The sequence below is a fragment of the Dromaius novaehollandiae genome, chromosome 4 (assembly GCF_036370855.1).
Source record: "Dromaius novaehollandiae isolate bDroNov1 chromosome 4, bDroNov1.hap1, whole genome shotgun sequence".
In the NCBI taxonomy this organism is placed as follows: Eukaryota; Metazoa; Chordata; class Aves; order Casuariiformes; family Dromaiidae; genus Dromaius; species Dromaius novaehollandiae.
The window spans coordinates 48,654,709-48,671,350 of record NC_088101.1 but is presented as its reverse complement, the minus strand read 5'-3'; the positions used below and the strand labels follow the sequence as shown (position 1 = coordinate 48,671,350).

The 16,642-nt window shown below is 36.3% G+C and overlaps 1 long non-coding RNA gene across 1 annotated transcript; it reads right to left on the bottom strand.

Moving 5' to 3' along the window:
• Positions 1–256: 256 nt before the first annotated feature.
• Positions 257–15,216, bottom strand: LOC112986087 (uncharacterized). Its single transcript, XR_003259927.2, has 3 exons — positions 14,200–15,216; positions 2,778–2,952; positions 257–322 (listed from the first exon to the last, which is right to left on the bottom strand). It is a non-coding gene; the product is annotated as an uncharacterized LOC112986087 (long non-coding RNA).
• Positions 15,217–16,642: the final 1,426 nt, after the last annotated feature.

Sequence of the window (16,642 nt, the reverse complement as noted above, 5' to 3'; positions counted from 1 at the left end):
TGTCACATAGTAAAACCACAAACTAAAAAAACTTTACTCTTGAAAAATTTCAAACAGAATATAGATTGTAATTTGCGCTCTAGTTGCTTATAACAATTTCCATATTTTCATGAAAACTACACTAGTCATTGGAAAAAAAAAAACCAAAACCCATCTGCCTGTTTCTTTACCTTCACAACACCTATGCAAAGCTTTCACACATTGTGGTATGTTGAACTTTGTACTAAAACAGTCATATTGCATTACATACCTCTCAGCTTTGGGGTTTAAGAATGCTCCCAGAGTACTCATTTTTCCTCTCCATAAACTAAAGAGTTATTTCCTTGGAAAACAAAATGCAGAACTACATGTTAAGCAGTGAAAATTTAAAAATGCCATAGGTTAAAATTTGGAAAATTTGACACCAAATACTTCAGCAAAGCTGCATACTGGCTAGACTTGCTAACATCACAGGCTTATATCCTCAATGGATTTCTTTTCCATGATCTTCTCCAGTCCCCATCTAAGCTCATATAAACTCTTGGCATCCACAACATCCTCTTTTGAGAAGTCTCAAAACTCCCTGTACCTCTCTTAGACCTGTGTCCTTTTACCTTAATTTGTACATGACTCATATCTGCTACTAGTTCTCCAGACTGAAGATTCCCAGCTTACTTGTCATTCCTTGCATGCAAACCATTTTGTAGATTTGAACATCTTTTTTTGCCCTTCCCCAAATTATTTCCTGTTCGAGTGTATCATGTTTTAATTAGGGTGACACAATATTTAGTATTGTAGGATTGGGATAAACTGCAGCTATATCCATTAGCAATGGATAGGATGTTTTTTTGGTTTCTATTCCACTTACAATTATTCTTGATTTTTTTTCCCCCACAGTAAAAAACATAGTTCCCTTCCCTCTTCTCCCGGTCCAGCTTTGTTGAGATTAAAAGCTCTGTGATGGCTGCTTGATATTCTCATATTACTCTCCTGTGACCAGACACTGCACCAACAAATGCAACACAAAAATATCAAAGAAACAAATATTGAACAGTCATATAAAGCTGTGATATCTAAATTATTGTAAGATATAAAGATATAAAGAGCAATAAGGAGTGAAATAGCTTCTATAGAATCTAGATTCTCACATACAAATTTAGCTGAAAAATGTTTTGGATATATACATGCACACACACACGATTGCACAGCTCATACTATTCCCATTCCATGTCAAAACCTCTATGACTGTCAGTTTGATTTTTCACATGTCTAACCTCTGGCAACAATAAGATTTTAAAGAACTGTACACATCTAATTATCTGCCTTGAACTGATAGATGCAGAAGACAAAATATCACCAGGTATTCCTGGTGACTTCACTACCTCTAATGATTCTACATTGTGCAAACAATTTGACCTCGAATATGCAATTGCAAATATTTAAGTGCATTATTTTTGAAAGGAAAGATTATGAACATTTTGAGTATTCTGAAAAGCTCAGAGAGAAGTAGAGGGAACTGGTATGACAAGCAAGAGAAAGAGAGAGAGAGAACATCCAATTAAGAATGTCAAAAGAATTTTAATGCTCTGATTTCAACTGCTAAGACTGCTTATGTATTTGGAAACCCTGGCTGAAAACTTGTCTACCCTCCTTTAAAACCCATTAATTAAATGGTACAGGTGTCTCTGACTTCACTCAGATTTCACCATGTTTTCACTTCCTCCTAATGGAAAGTATATTTAAAGCTACTTTTTAGCCACATTTTTCAGCAAGTATCTGAGCATGAAAAGCATACATTGGCAATTAAAAACAATTCTATCTTTTCTTCCTCTGAGGAAACTGTAGTTATTTCCCAGATTTTTAAAAGTTTACAGTTTAAAATGACAAATCTACCTTTAAATAAACACAGATGACACTGTTCTACATTGAATAATGCAACTACAGAAAACATAAAATCATTTCAAACTGAATCTTAAAAGTTCTCATTTGATTGACTGTTTTATAGACTCACAAGTTTCTGATGTGTGTAACGTGTTGAAATATTTCTTTAAATTCTTTAGCCTTACAAAATAACAAAAAAGCAAACAGCCATGTCAGAACAACAGTCAAAGGTCTATGCAGAAAATAAATTTGTTTGTACATTAGTAATTCATTGATGTAGCATGAGATTTTGTGATTTGATGTTTCCCTCTTACCAGTGCACCAGCAGATAGATTTACAACCTGTTGCAAAATTAAGAGCTTCAAATAAAATTTTGCAAGATTAAAAGTTTCAAATGAAAATGTGTAGATATAGTATCTTATCTGCATAATGAAACATCTTAATATTGGTATTGCTCACAGCAAATTATTTCCTGCTGATTAAAATTTCCTACAGATAATAAGCTTTAATTTTTTTTAATTAGATGGCTACTGAATAAGTAAGTCCTGTGTTTTTCTACTGTGGTAATACCTAATTAAAGTTTTTTTAAAAAAATGATTGGGGCTACATTGCCTGACATATAATATGCTTTAGTAGATTTTAAATCTTCCAGTTTGCAAAATACAATAAGAATCACGTAAAATGTGTCTTTCAGAACATGATTACATTAATAAGTCTTAAGTATAAATACATAGCTGCTCTAAGAGTACCTACATCTGTGCAACCATATTTTAAACCAACATCTGCTCACTTTAGTATCTTTGTCATATACAAACTCTCATTTACTGAACTTTGCCAGCCTTACAATTAATTTCATTTATTTATGGCATTGTTCCACATCTTCCTCCAAACGTTGTGTTAGGCATTGGATAACTCACTGATTGATAATGGCCAGTGTATCAAACAGACTTTGAAGACAGGTCTCCTCTTCTGGCATTTCTTCTTGGGTGATTTTGGCATGTTGTTCCCACAACACTTTCTGCCTCAGCTTCCGACTTGTGAAGTGTGGATAATGATTCTTTCCTCCTGCATAAACAGCTTGGGCATCTGCAGCTGAACGACATAATATAAAAAGAGCTGTTATCTCACTTTCAAATAATTCTTATTTTCAAAATAAGTATCTTTGCTCTTTTATCTGTGAAGGAATTCAGGATTTAGAGATGAATGGCGGTGAAATTAGTTAGCTTTTTTCCTTAGTTATACACTTGGAGTTCACAATAGCAAGAGAGACGCAAAGGTACCAGTCTGCAGTAAGATGGGAGCATGGCAGAACATAGATCTTCCAAATCGAAAATCTCAGGCCTGTTAGCTAGGAAAATTTTTGATAAATTTATTGTTATTATAATGAAAATGAGCAAAAACACTGTGTGTAAAGACAAATATAATTTAAAGTAAGGATTTTAAAAAATTTTCATTGGAAGAAAAATGTCAAAAGTTTAAATTATGAAGCTTCAATAAATCAGGGTATTCAGTCTCACATACTAATCTTGCTGTTATTGGTTACAAATCAGCCATAAAATAATATTAAGAAATCTCAAACCTCTCATATAATATGTAGGCATTTAACATTTTAAACATTGAAATATTCTGATTATTTCTGAACTTGTCTTTACTTGAGAGAAGTTTTTTAAGCACAGTCCCTGATTATCCTTAATTTTCTTTGATATAGCTAGCTATTGTCCAGGTTGCTCCATTTGCTAGTCTTTCAGTTGCATAATTGCAGGTTTTAGCTTGTTTGGTTTCTTTTTCCTAATATCTGCCCAAGCACCCTCAACCGTTCACAAAAAATGCTCCATGAAGCTTAAGTCAGCATTAGGAAAAAAAAAAATCCTCCTCTTAATTAAAAAAAAAAGAAAAAAAAAAAAAAACAGATTTAAGCAAGTAGAATTTAATAACCAGTCTGGAATTTTGCCAGGATCGAGACTGATACGTTTATGTGAACACCAACTTTTTTTTTATTTATTTATTTCCCAAGAGCAAATCAGCTGGATCTGATGTTGGATGTCTTAGCAAAAGACAGCAAATCTAACTGCTGAGCAGCAACAATGATTCACACCTAAATGAGGAAGAAAAGTTCATCTCCTGCTTCTAGATCATCCTGTAAGATAGCGAATCTTTCACCAGGTATTGACTTGGTTTTCTCCTATTTTACAAGGCGCTTTGACTAGAAAGCATATAGGTCTAACATTTCAGATAAAAATCAGATACCACATTAAGACTGCAAGCTGTAAAGATGTCAAATCCCTCAAGTCTCTGACAAACATATTTGTGACTGACAAGCTAGGCCTATGGAGATTATGAATTTGGGTTTGGTTAGAGGTGATAATTAAGGAAAGGTCTTCTGCTGAATGGGTCTAGAAGCTTTGTCAGACTTAAGATGATGGAAACAGTGAGACTGATTTATAGAAGATAGGTGCTGCTTTTTCAGTTTGCTTTTTTGTTTAACATCAGCAAAATAAAAAGGAATAGAAATACTCTTTTTTTCTAAATTCATCTATGTGTACTATAATCACTGACCTAAAAAAACCTACAGCAACATATGCTGTAGTGAAGGCTGCAAGCAACCTCAGCACCACTATGCAAATTTCAGTAAAAAATCTGTTTAAGTGACATGATTGAAAAAGTCACCCTATTTTCATTAGAACAAACTTCAAACTCTGTTAAACTGAAAGTCCGGCAGCTTCTATTGTCTCACTGTGACTCCAAAGCCAGGTTTTTGCTGATTTTATTTGCTTCCTAACCAGTAACTGTGGCATACACTAATGATGCAGAAGGGAAAGTGCCAGGCTGCTATTTCTAGAGAGAGCAGAGCAGCACGTTCGTAAGAGGCTGCGGGCATTTGAAGGGTCAGTTTCACGAGCTGTGCAGCATTTACTTCAGAGCAATAGGGGGAAACCAATGTTTGTAAACTATATCGGGCTCTCATTTGACAGGTACTCTACAAACTTTTTTCTAAAAAAGCATGAAAGGCTTTGGCTTAGCTAGGTGTAGCTCTAGGACAATGGGTTCTTCCAAATACACGCAAGTCATTCTTGTATTCCTTTCTGTTGGCTCTACATAACCTAGTAAAGTCGACAGACACCGAGTCAATGCACTTATTGTGCAACAAGATGCTGGAAATGTCATGCATAAAAACTGTTCACTACTTTATTCCTATTTTGTATTAGATTTGCTAGTGCTAACCATGCTAGGATAGTTTCATTTTACGGCATTCTTCAAACATTATTTCACCAGCACTGAAGTACACTCACTTTCCTTCGCTATAAGCCTGCAACGTTTACAACATGTCCTGTTCTTACCTTCTACTCTACCACAAACCTTTACAGAACAGTTCCCATTTCAGCTACGTAGGTAATTAGAGGCTGCCAATCTGATATTTTCAATTCCCAGGTGAGCTATGTAAGGACTGGGGACTTGTGTTGTGGTTTTCTTGTACAGTTTCACTCTGCAGCTTCTTATAAGCTCACAGACACCACAAGACAGGAGTAACAGGTAAATCCCATCAAGAAAGAATTTTGTTCAGTTCACTTATGAACAATATAATAAAACATCTACCATCATTACTCTTCTTTTTTAACGCAGGTTTCAAACTCAGAAAAGGTACTGACTTTCAGCTAAAAAAAAAAACCCTACTAAGATTGAAGAGAAAGAATTCAGTGATGTTTGAAACAAAAAATAAGCAAATGCTCATATACTTGAATCATATTTTCTCTCCCACTTTAGACTTAAGTTTCCTGCAAAGTCTTAGCCTGTACTCTAAGTTGGAACTATATGTTTTTATGGGATTTGATGATGTAGGACTGCATAATATGGTCTTTTTTTTTTTTTTTTTTTTTTTTTTTTTTTTTTGGGGTGACATTTTAACCACCAAGTTCATAGGCATTTTGACTGGAAGGTAGCAGCATTCTTCAACTCACAGTTAAAGTAAAAAAAAAAAAAATCAGATTATCAGGAGTTAATGAGGCACTAAAAAAAAAGAAAAAGGGGAAAAAAAGCTAACATGTTAAAGCATTTGAGCACAACATGGGAAAACTAAGCTATGGCAAACTGTCCTAATCCATCACCTTTTCTGGTCTAAGCAAGGCTAGCATTATTACTAAAATGTATTTCAGCTGAATCAAGATGGAAAGGGTCAAATACAGAGTAGTCATATAACCAAACCTCCTGTGAGAGAATTTGTCCTGGAAATTGTGGCACAGTTAGAAATGGAATGAAAAATTTTGGAAGCCAGGTCAGGATGCTGCCTTTCACCCTCCCTCCTTCCCCCCAAATATATCTCAGGAACTTGTCCCCTGAAAGAAGAGATGTATTTATTTTGAATATTTATGCAGATGCTGAAAGACTAACAGGAGGGCTAGAGCAGCTACAGGCTACTGTAAGAGGCCAGGGCTGCTCCTTGCATCACTGCACGGATGGGTTCATGACAGATTTCCTGTGATTCCTCCACCATTGCGTCAGGACCAGAGCTAATTCAGGAACTGGCAGAGCAGCAGTGCCCACAAAGTGTAGGAGACATCTGTCTCACTTCTCCCATATAATGACCTTTTCTCCTCACTGTTGCTGAGTGTGATAGGACTTTCTGATGCTGCAAGCTAGAGCAAAAGCTCCAGGCTTGGCCAGCACCAAGTTCTAGCTCCCATAACGCTCTACAGATTCAACTGAGAACATATACAGATTAAAAATACAAGTTACAAAGTTCCTCAGGCACAGTTACATTTCATGATTAGGTTAAAAACAAGCTGGGAGTACTCTCCACATCCAACAACTTACAAAACATTTTCATGTTCCTCTCATGAGGGATATTTTTCAACTCATCTTTCAAGATGTGACCTAGTCTGCTTGTTGATCTCCCCATAACAACCCACCTGAGGCTGTCTGACCTGCTGCTTTTGCCCAGCCTAAGGCAACTTCCTGAGCCTTGGTTACACCAAATTTCAGCTTGCACCAGCCTCCCTTTGTGTACCCCCACCAACTAGAACTGAACTTAATGGTGGCTGTTTTTGACAAAGACAAGAAAAGAGAGAGAAGAGAGACTGGAAGATGCGTGGCAGGGAGTGAGTTCTCAGATGCTGGTTTGTTGACATTACTACTTAGTTTTCCACATCTTGTGTAGTCAGAGTTAGACAGAGAAAAACATTTTCCTTTATCTTTTCCCTTCTTCACTGGCATTCACCATGTCATTAAAAATATACCCCGGCCAAAACCTCACCCTTAGTTTTCCATTAAAATAGGACCTGATTAAGATTCTAGTTGCCTATTTGAATAAATTGCTCCAGCATACATTAGTGCTGTAAAATCAGTGTTATTATACCTTGTTTCTCTTCCCCCAACAGTTTCTATCACCATCCCTTTGCAAACATTTCACTACATCAGTAATGCAATATCAAACACAAAAGGCTATTTTTTCTTCTACCTACCAGCCACTTTAGGGTGTCCTATTTGGAAGCAAAATACATCTGTAACAACTGGTTCAAAATCTGCAAGCATTTTTCTCATTTCACACGAGGATTCTTTGTGTCCTCATGATGATTTCTTGGGTTTGTAAATAAGAGGGATAAGTTTCTTGGTCTGGAAATGGGAACTAGCACAGATCTACTTTTACAAGGTGCTTTAGAAATTTTCAGGAGAGAGAAATTTATCAAAATCAGTTTCTACAGGAGATAGCAAGTAGTTACATCAAATACCACCAAAGAACAAGAGGATACATGCAATATAAACACTATTCTTAGCAAGTAGCAATGTAGTTATTTTAGTAACAGACTATTGCCAACACAGACCAAGCGTCACAAGCTAAAATCTACCAAATGAACACACAGCAAAATTAAAAAGCTTTGTTTAGTGACTGTTCTTGATGTTATCCAAAGGGCTGAATTACAATTGTTCGCAACTCTGGCAATGGTGAATTAATCCTGAGTCTTACACCACCTGCAAATTGTCCCGCAGACATTTGAGAGGATATACCTGTCCCAGTTCAGCTGGCTATAACACAGTCAGTGAACCCTGCGCTGGGTACCTGGAATCCCTTTGTAACAATGGAGGAGAAACAAACAAACAAAAGAATTCCAGCACCTAGGCTACCTTTCATATAGGAAAGACATCTAAGATCAAATAAAGCATGCTGTGAGTGTTTTTATTTATATAAAACTGCGTAGCTGACTAACTCTGATGTACACATTATGTCACAACTAACTGAATACCATAGACACTCAGAATGGATTCTTCTGTCAAAATCTATGAGACTTCTTAATGCAAGCACAATATTCTGGGTGAAATCCTAGACATTTGAAAGTTAATGGGAATTTTATCACATACTTCAGTATGACTGAAATTTTACTGTGTTTCAAGAATGCAGAAAGTTGCAAACAGCTGTAGGCTTTGTTGTTCACTGAATGACAGATGGAAAAGTTCCCTACGCTTCAGGACCATTTGTGAACACATAAAAGAAATTACTATTGCTATGTTCAGGTAGTCATCAGACTAGGTGTTTTCACTAAGGCTTCTCTCATAAGTGTTAATTTGGCATTTTAAATATTTTTTCTACTACTGATATTAACTGTTTTCTTCTTTCCATGTGGTACCACTGGGAGTCTGTGTCAAGCTGATTACACATTTTCAAAAACTGAAATCACAAGAAAGATAACCTAAGTTAAATGAACTCAGAGTATATATAAGCTTTAATGAAATTTAAATTGCAGTTAAACAGCCAGAGATTAAGGAATAGTTTTTGACTTCTACCTAAGCATTAAAAGCAAAGCTGCTTCTATAGCTCAGTTGTTCCACAGTATTTCACTAAACATCTGATTTAATCTGTCCCTATAATTAATCTAAGTGATTTTAATTAGTACAATCTGCAATGCAATTTGTAAACAGATTACTTCTGTATATAGGCACACAGAAGATAAAATGAGGATTATCAACAAATTTAAACAAATTCTGACCATCAGGTTTGGTTTTTTTCCTCATAACTTTGTGAACCTTAGCATAAATCAGATGAGGGACATAAATCAGATGAGATCTATCCTGATCTCTTCCTATTTATAACTGAGCAGCAAACCAAACCTAAAAATGAAAGAAAAAATCAGACAAACATTTTTTGCTTAATTGCATAGGATTTGCGGTGGCTGCTGCGCCGACTTCTCTTTCATAATGATAATAGTCAGGATAGGAGTTCTCATCTTAAAGGCAAAGCATCATTTCTGTGACCTAGTCCATACTTAAAAAAGATATCTTTTAACCTGGGAAAATGGTTTGATTTCTCAAGGTCAGTTTTTCCAATTAGGAGAAAGAAACTGCTATCATAGAAAACATGCATGGAATTCACCAGCATCGCACACAATTAGGAGTGGAATACACACAAGCTTTATTAGTATCTGAAGCCTAGTTCTTAACTATATCCCCTAGTGCTCACTTGTTTTGCCTGACACTACAATTAAATGAACCTGTTACATCTTCTGTCTACAAAGACTGGTTCCCAAATGCAAAACATAAGAGCCCTTCTATAAACTTCATTTAGGTTTCAGAGATCACCAGCTCATTCACTTTTATCAGCCAAGATGGCATCCGTCATGTAACTGGTGGCTCAGTCCAAGATTCAAATCAGTGTCATCAATATTCATGATGAGTTTCTTTTATCCGAAGGATTTCAGACATGTTTCACCAATTATTATGTGCAACTAGTTCCCATCTGTAACCAGCTTGCACAAGTTATTTAACCTGTAGAAATGTAGCTGACTTTTTATTTTGTAATGAAAGAATACAAGTTACTATACAGCATTAGCCAAATTAACATTCATAGCAAACAGATTTAACAGAGCTGATAATTTATTTTCTTATTTTATCAGTATCAGAAAGATTTTTTTCCCCTCGTGCCTGACTGATAAATAAGGAGAACTAGAACAAAATATGGGAGGATGTATATTTATATGGTATGGTACATGGTAAGCATTTGCTTACCAGATAGCAAGGTAGGTAACAAAACAACCAGAAGAAAAACATTCATTTTAGGGAAACAGTTGAAAGTTTCATACCAAAGTGCATGGTGCATATTTTGTTGTCTGAACTACTGTTAACGGTATATTGTTGTTTGACAGACCTTTGGTTTTCGTTTCACTGAATTTAGTGGCAAAGCAGTTACAGTAGTTGTTGTGAGAACCACGAAATTGCTTTCTTATAAAAAGAAAGCTTAAGGAAGAATAGTGGAAACCTTCACACTCACCTGAGGAATACAGCTGAAAATTACATATGAAGACAAATTATTCTGAGAATTTTCCTCATAGAATTGTTAAAACTGAAAGGGTGTGTGTTATGTTCCTAAAGATCAAACTTCTGTCTATACTTAGGTCTTGGGGAGCCAGATGCAGCTCTCCTGAAAACTGTCTTCCCTTGCATTGGAAGAAAATTGACCCATTTCTCCTGGCATATAAATTAATACATTAATTCTTCAAAATAATAATAATAAAACCCACAAAATCCCCACAACATTTCTTACTCATTTTTGTTGATGAAAAAAGCCCTAATTTTTACTAGTAATGATTTCCCCTAGAATCAGAGACTCTTGATCCTGCATAAATGCCACGTCCTTTCAGTATGTCTTACTGCCAGTACAGGGTCCTACCCTAGCAAAACAACTCAAGGTTTTGAAATGAAACATTAGGCATGAGCAAAAGTGATAATAAAAATACAGACTAGCTATAAATGGAGAAAAAGCTGTTCCTATAAAATGTTTATGAAGTATTGTTTAATTTTCTAGCTGGCAAAGATGCTATTCTAATTAGAACTGTTATTATTGATTTTGTTTATTACAGAGTTTCTATGAAAAAATTCTTAATGAAGCCCCATTTTCCAAAGCACCGTACAAGATAGAACAATAAGTACCTCCCTCCCCCTAGTCCAACCCCAAAAGTGTTTTTACCTTAAGCAAACAAAAAAAATGTTCAAAAGCCATTATTCTGGCTTTCAATTAATTCTCAAAAAAAGGTCTAAGATACAGCTGTGGATAAATTATCAGACACTTCCTACCAGAGGAAAATTATCTGCAAAGAATGGATTATACTAATTAGACATTCCAGCCAATGTAAATCAGTTTACTGAAAACATATCTATAAAAGTTCATTTAAGTGGCTGTAAACAATAGTTAAAAGAATTCAGATTATTTTAAGGCAATACAATAATATGGATATTAATACTATCTAGTAGATCTAGGCCTGGTGCTTGAATAGTTTTGTCATGACTATACCTACTAGCCCATAATACCACTTGGCATGGGGGTAAACATGCTGAATACCTGATCATTATCAAAATGAAGACCACTAGGTCATTCTTCAATGTGTGAAAGTGTAGGTGCTTTCTACTTCAATGACCCAAGACTAGGAGAGGAAGTACTCTCAATTTTCAAAATAGAGTACACTCAGTTTTCTACAGTCTTTTTGCAGTGTTCCAAAAATAAAGTCTTAAACTACCTTAGGTTTTAATCTTAAATATTTTATCTTTTGGATATGAAAATAAGCCATGGCATAGACTCCTGGTGGGGCATGCCTCTGTCAGCTGATTTAAATGTTAGAGGATTATATGATTTAAATTCCTTCCCTATATTCCACAACAGAAACCTTACTTTCCCTGCTGCTTTCAGGGAGAAGGAAATGGAGGTCATCAGTTGGTTTCACATTACCATCTTTTGCTATGTCCATCCACTACATTCATCTATGCAAAAGCAAATAAATGATTTTTCAATGCTAATGTTTCAACTACTAGTGAACTGTTCCTCTAATCTATTACAGGATGACTCCCCCCCCCCCTTTTTTATGGCTATATAAAAAACATAATAATTTCTTATTTAAATGGCAAATCAAATAGATAACATATCGTGCTATTCAAGCACATGAATAAATCAAGTGATGTCAGATTTCATGTTACATTTGCTCTTACCTCCCTCACCCTTACCCCAAGAGGGCCACTTACTAACTGTAAAAGATTTGTAATGCCAAATACTATAACCTTTAGTCAGTTTTCATGTTGGTTTTAATGTTACCCAGCCTTCCGGTAATAATTAAATTCAAGTTAAATGCTCAGTACAGAACCACTTACCTGACCAAACCCCATTCTGTACTACAGCTTGTAACCATCAGAGCTGGCGCTTGTCACACAGCACAGGTCCGTTCCCAACAGCCCTCCAGCTGTGTCAGGCAGACTGCTAGCCCCCTGCTTAGCTGCTGGTCCATAGCCTGGCTGTTTACAAATGTTCCCTGCCTTTTCTGAAGCACAGACATCACTATAACACAGGCAATATTTTAATCCCATTAGTCAAAGAAAGGGAACAGCACTTTGCTTACTAGTACTTATTTTTCCTCTTTTGTCTTCTGAAACTGTGGGAAAAGAATTTTTTTCTGTAGGGAAGCATTACAGACTCGGATTAATTCTACCCAACTTCAGACATCTCATTGTGCCAACTATTTAGGAACTTAGCTGAGGTCCCATCCATAGTGAATGGAGGCTGTGCACTGACATTCATTTATTGCATCTACATGCTCACCGTTTTGGGTCTCTCCGAGGCTAGACTTAAATGTCGAGCCTGCATCTATCATTCTTAGCAGGATATTGGAACCAGTATCTCATACCTAAGGTGCTAGTATCTAGACTCCCTTTACTCCTGGAGAGAAATAGTGGGTGAGTCATCAAAGCTAAAGCACATATCTAAAATAAGGGAAAAAAATGGTGCTTTGAAACTGCCGATTTCTCTTCATCGGTGACAAAGGTTGATTAACACAAATTAGATATTTACATAGATATTTACAATGGGAACAGAAAAAGATAAATGTAAGCTCAACCCCACAGCATAAATTCTGTGCAATCCTTCTAAATATCAAGTACTACTATAATGGTAAATTATTACTGTTATAATTGAAATGTAAGATTACATATGTGCTGAGAGTTTTTCTCAGTTTTGCCTTCCACTGTCTTGGCTAAGCATGGTCCAGCTAATGCTGTTGGCAAATCATTGTAGCTGATGGGTATTCCAAGTGTAAGGGGAAAAATTAAGAAAGTTCCCCATTGTTATTTCTGTATCAACTTTTATTGTTGCAAGAAGAAGGAAAGCTCAAAGTTGACACTGAAAAGATCCAAAACTGATCTTTGTTTTTCCCCAACCAAACCTAGCCTGTTTATTGCTGAAACTGTAACAAACAAACAAAAAAAACCCAGGCACATGCAAACACATTCAAAGAAATTTATACCATAAGGAAAACTATTACTTTTTTCCTTGTCGTTCCTTACTAAAAGGGCCAACTCAGTACTGGAAAGGAAAATCCCTTTCTATTCTGAGGAAATGAAAGTGACTGTTTTTCAGTTAATAAGTTATAGACTTTCTTATCCTTACTGCTAGTTTCTCTTTTCAGATTTTCAGAAAATAACTATAAAATAAGTGTAAATGTGATGATATAATCCTTAGTTATCTGGATTAGGTGAAACTGGATCATGTCCACAATAACAATAAATTATACTAACAATGATATTTGATCAGCAAGACCGTAACGTTGGAAGATGCTGTCAATACAACGTGAATAAGAATATTGTACAGAAGACACTTGAATGACTTTAATGCTTGTATTTCTAGAAATGGATGAACTGAGTTTATGTAAAGAGCAGTACCACTCCCATAGGAAACTTGTGCTTTAATTTAGGAACTCCTTTCCCACTGGAAACAATGTATGAAACTAAAGACGATTTTATATTAGCCAAACGCAGTAATTTTGAGCAATGAATATGGTGTGGTTGCAAAAAAGGATGTGTACAGCCTCATCCTCAGATGTATTAGGCAAGTTAACTACATCCTGTATGCAACATAAAAATAGATTTCATCTATTCCTTGGTCAGACCTTAGTTCTAATCCATCACATTCAAGAAATAAGAATATAAGTTGAGAAAGGTGCTGGAAACGCTGTTAGAATGATTGAGCAAAAAACCCCCGCATTTTTACAAGAAAAGACTGAGCAAGGTTGGCTTGTTTGGCCTCTAAAAACAGAAATTGAAAAGTATAACAGGGGCTAAGATTAGGGAAGATAATTGCTGTGTAAATTTAAAGGAATAAGTGATTATAAATCAATTGGCCATGCATAAATTTAGTATGGAAAGTAAAAGTGAGGATCTGGAAAAGCCCTGTGAATAGCGGGGAAAAAAGAACCTCCCTGTTTTTATGATGGCACTTGATCAGTTCATGAAGTGGATCATTCACAGATCGTGCCCCATCTTCTAGCACAGGACACATCTTTCCGAGAATACTAATTTAGCTCACCATGCTGAACTCACCTGCATTTATGAGCTTGCGCTGGTAAAATTATTCGTCTTTAAAATATGGAAGAGCCTCTGTCCATTCATCCTTTCGCCCAGCAGCAAGGGTGAGAATGACTCCCGTAGCCAGCAGGAGGAAGGGGAACCCTCCGCCCATGAAGGTAGGTAGTTACGCACCTGGTGGGCCTGAGGGGCATGTGCGTCCTCTGGCCTATGTGGTGGAAAGGCACAGTGTAAATATATCGACTCTTGAACACCAAAGATGGGGTTGACAAACAGCCTAACCTGACACAGGAAAAAGTTATCTTTACACGCCCCCTTTCCCCCCTGGGATAACAAACCTGGGTTGTGGGCTTTGCTGTGGGCATTATGTGCTTCACTTCTACAACCGAGAAGGAACTTCTCTCTTAATGGCAGATTAGGCCTTAAAAGGCCTTTTTTTGTTTTGACTTATCTCTCAGCAACGTAATGATTATGTTGTGGAATTTATGCTGTTGTAACTTGGCACACATCCAGTGCAGGCAATTCAGTAGAAGATCTTATTATCTGGAGTTGCTAATTACACAGATTAGCAGTTTATCTTACTCTCTTATCTTACTTAAATAAAAGTACAAAAAGGCTGGAGCTCTTGATATCCAATAAAATGAGAAGACATTCCCCAAACTTCAGCTGGGGTATCTCTCATATGAAGGTCACCATTGCTAGGAAAAAGGGATCAGAATAATTTCATTCTCAGATTAAAATCAGTTTGTCTCTATAAGGTACAAGTACGCTGCAAACATGACCTGTTCTGAGTAAATTATCCTTGGATAGTCTGAGATGCACTGATAAAGCTGCAGCCTAAATAAACCCCATTTTTACTGTCAAATTGATCTTCAGACAATCAGTCTTTTGGGGGATAAAATAACCATTTCAATGAATTAACAAGCTGGCTCTAGTAGTGAGAAGGAAAAGGTATTTTCTCCTGGCATCAAGAGATTGGCCAGCAAAAGAAAACTCTTCTACTGATAAATACAAACACTGTTTCATTTTTAGTTTCCTCCATCTTCATATTCTAAATACTGAAGTTTCACTATTTTGTGAACTTCGTTTTGCTTCATTTGTAATAGATGCTATAAAATTGATTTACCAAGAAAGTTTTCTAACCTTCAGCCCAAACCATTTTCAGGAGTTTGTTTCCTTGTTGGAGATTCTTTCCACTTCCATTACAGAAGAGGATTTCTTTAAGCAAACGCTTGCTATCAAGATCTAAAACCTACTGTCTAGAGATTCAAACCAAACAGTAACTCTCATTGCCTGTTAATTTCTACTCCTTCCTTACCTTTATCTCTTAGAGTTAGCATGTGTTCTGAGGGAACACAAAGTCACATATAAAGTTTCTTGAAACCTAGATGTCAGTGATGTTCTCTTGAGTTTGTCTGCAGTAGAACATCACATTAGAATAACGAGTACATTTACTCCCTGCCCCTCCCCTTTAAACTTTCTGCCTACTTCATGTAGAAGTTGGTGATGTCCATTTGCTGTTCATTTGTAAAGACACCAGCCACAGCCTTTCGCGCATCCTGAAGCCACAGCTGGCGCGCTGACGGATTTTGTAATTTCTGGAGCACACCATAGCATGGCAGGCTAGAGCCATCGCTAACATGAGCTTTCCTAATTAGGGCAGAGGAGCAGGAACCTGAGTCCTTTCCTGCTCTAATCACAGATTCACGACTTCACTTCTCTCTTCACCATTTAAGCTTGTATGATATCTTTTGTAGGAAAGCCTACCTTTAAAAGAGAATTTACCACATGCTGTACCTTCAGGTCACAAACGTATCACGAAAGCTAGAGATTTCCAAGCCTGAACAAACTTCCATCAATTCAACCTGTATGCAAACTACAGGCACTGAAAAGATGCACATTAAAAATGTGGAGTACATCTGTCCAGAGAAACCCAAACTATCCATTAAGTGGCGTGTACTCCTTCAACTACAGAGCACGTGCTCTGTCGCCCTGACCATAGATTGCAAAACTTTGAACAGGTATCAGGAAGAAAATTACCAGCAGCAGCAGTGTCTTAATGCTCAGCTACTATGAATAAATAACATCAAGAACCAGACTGAATGCTTTGTTGTAGTAATAGGTTTGGAGAAAGATGGAAAGAGCTCTGAAATGTCAGAGAGCTCCCAGAAGAAATTTTACAGAAATTTCTTCTTAATACAATGAAGAAAGAAATTTGCAGCCATTTTGCAGTAAGTAGCAGCAGCACGGGAAAAACACCACACTAGTTTCTGTATGGTGATCTACAAGAAAAAAAAAATACTGTTCTTAGCACTATAGTACTAAGAACAAATAAAAAGTTTATCTTCAAAAACAGGCATAAAAGTTCAAAATCAAAAGAAACAAATAGAATATACAATGAATTGAAACCTAAGAATAAGTCATCCCTATTTTTAAAGCAATATTAAAAAGAGAAGGA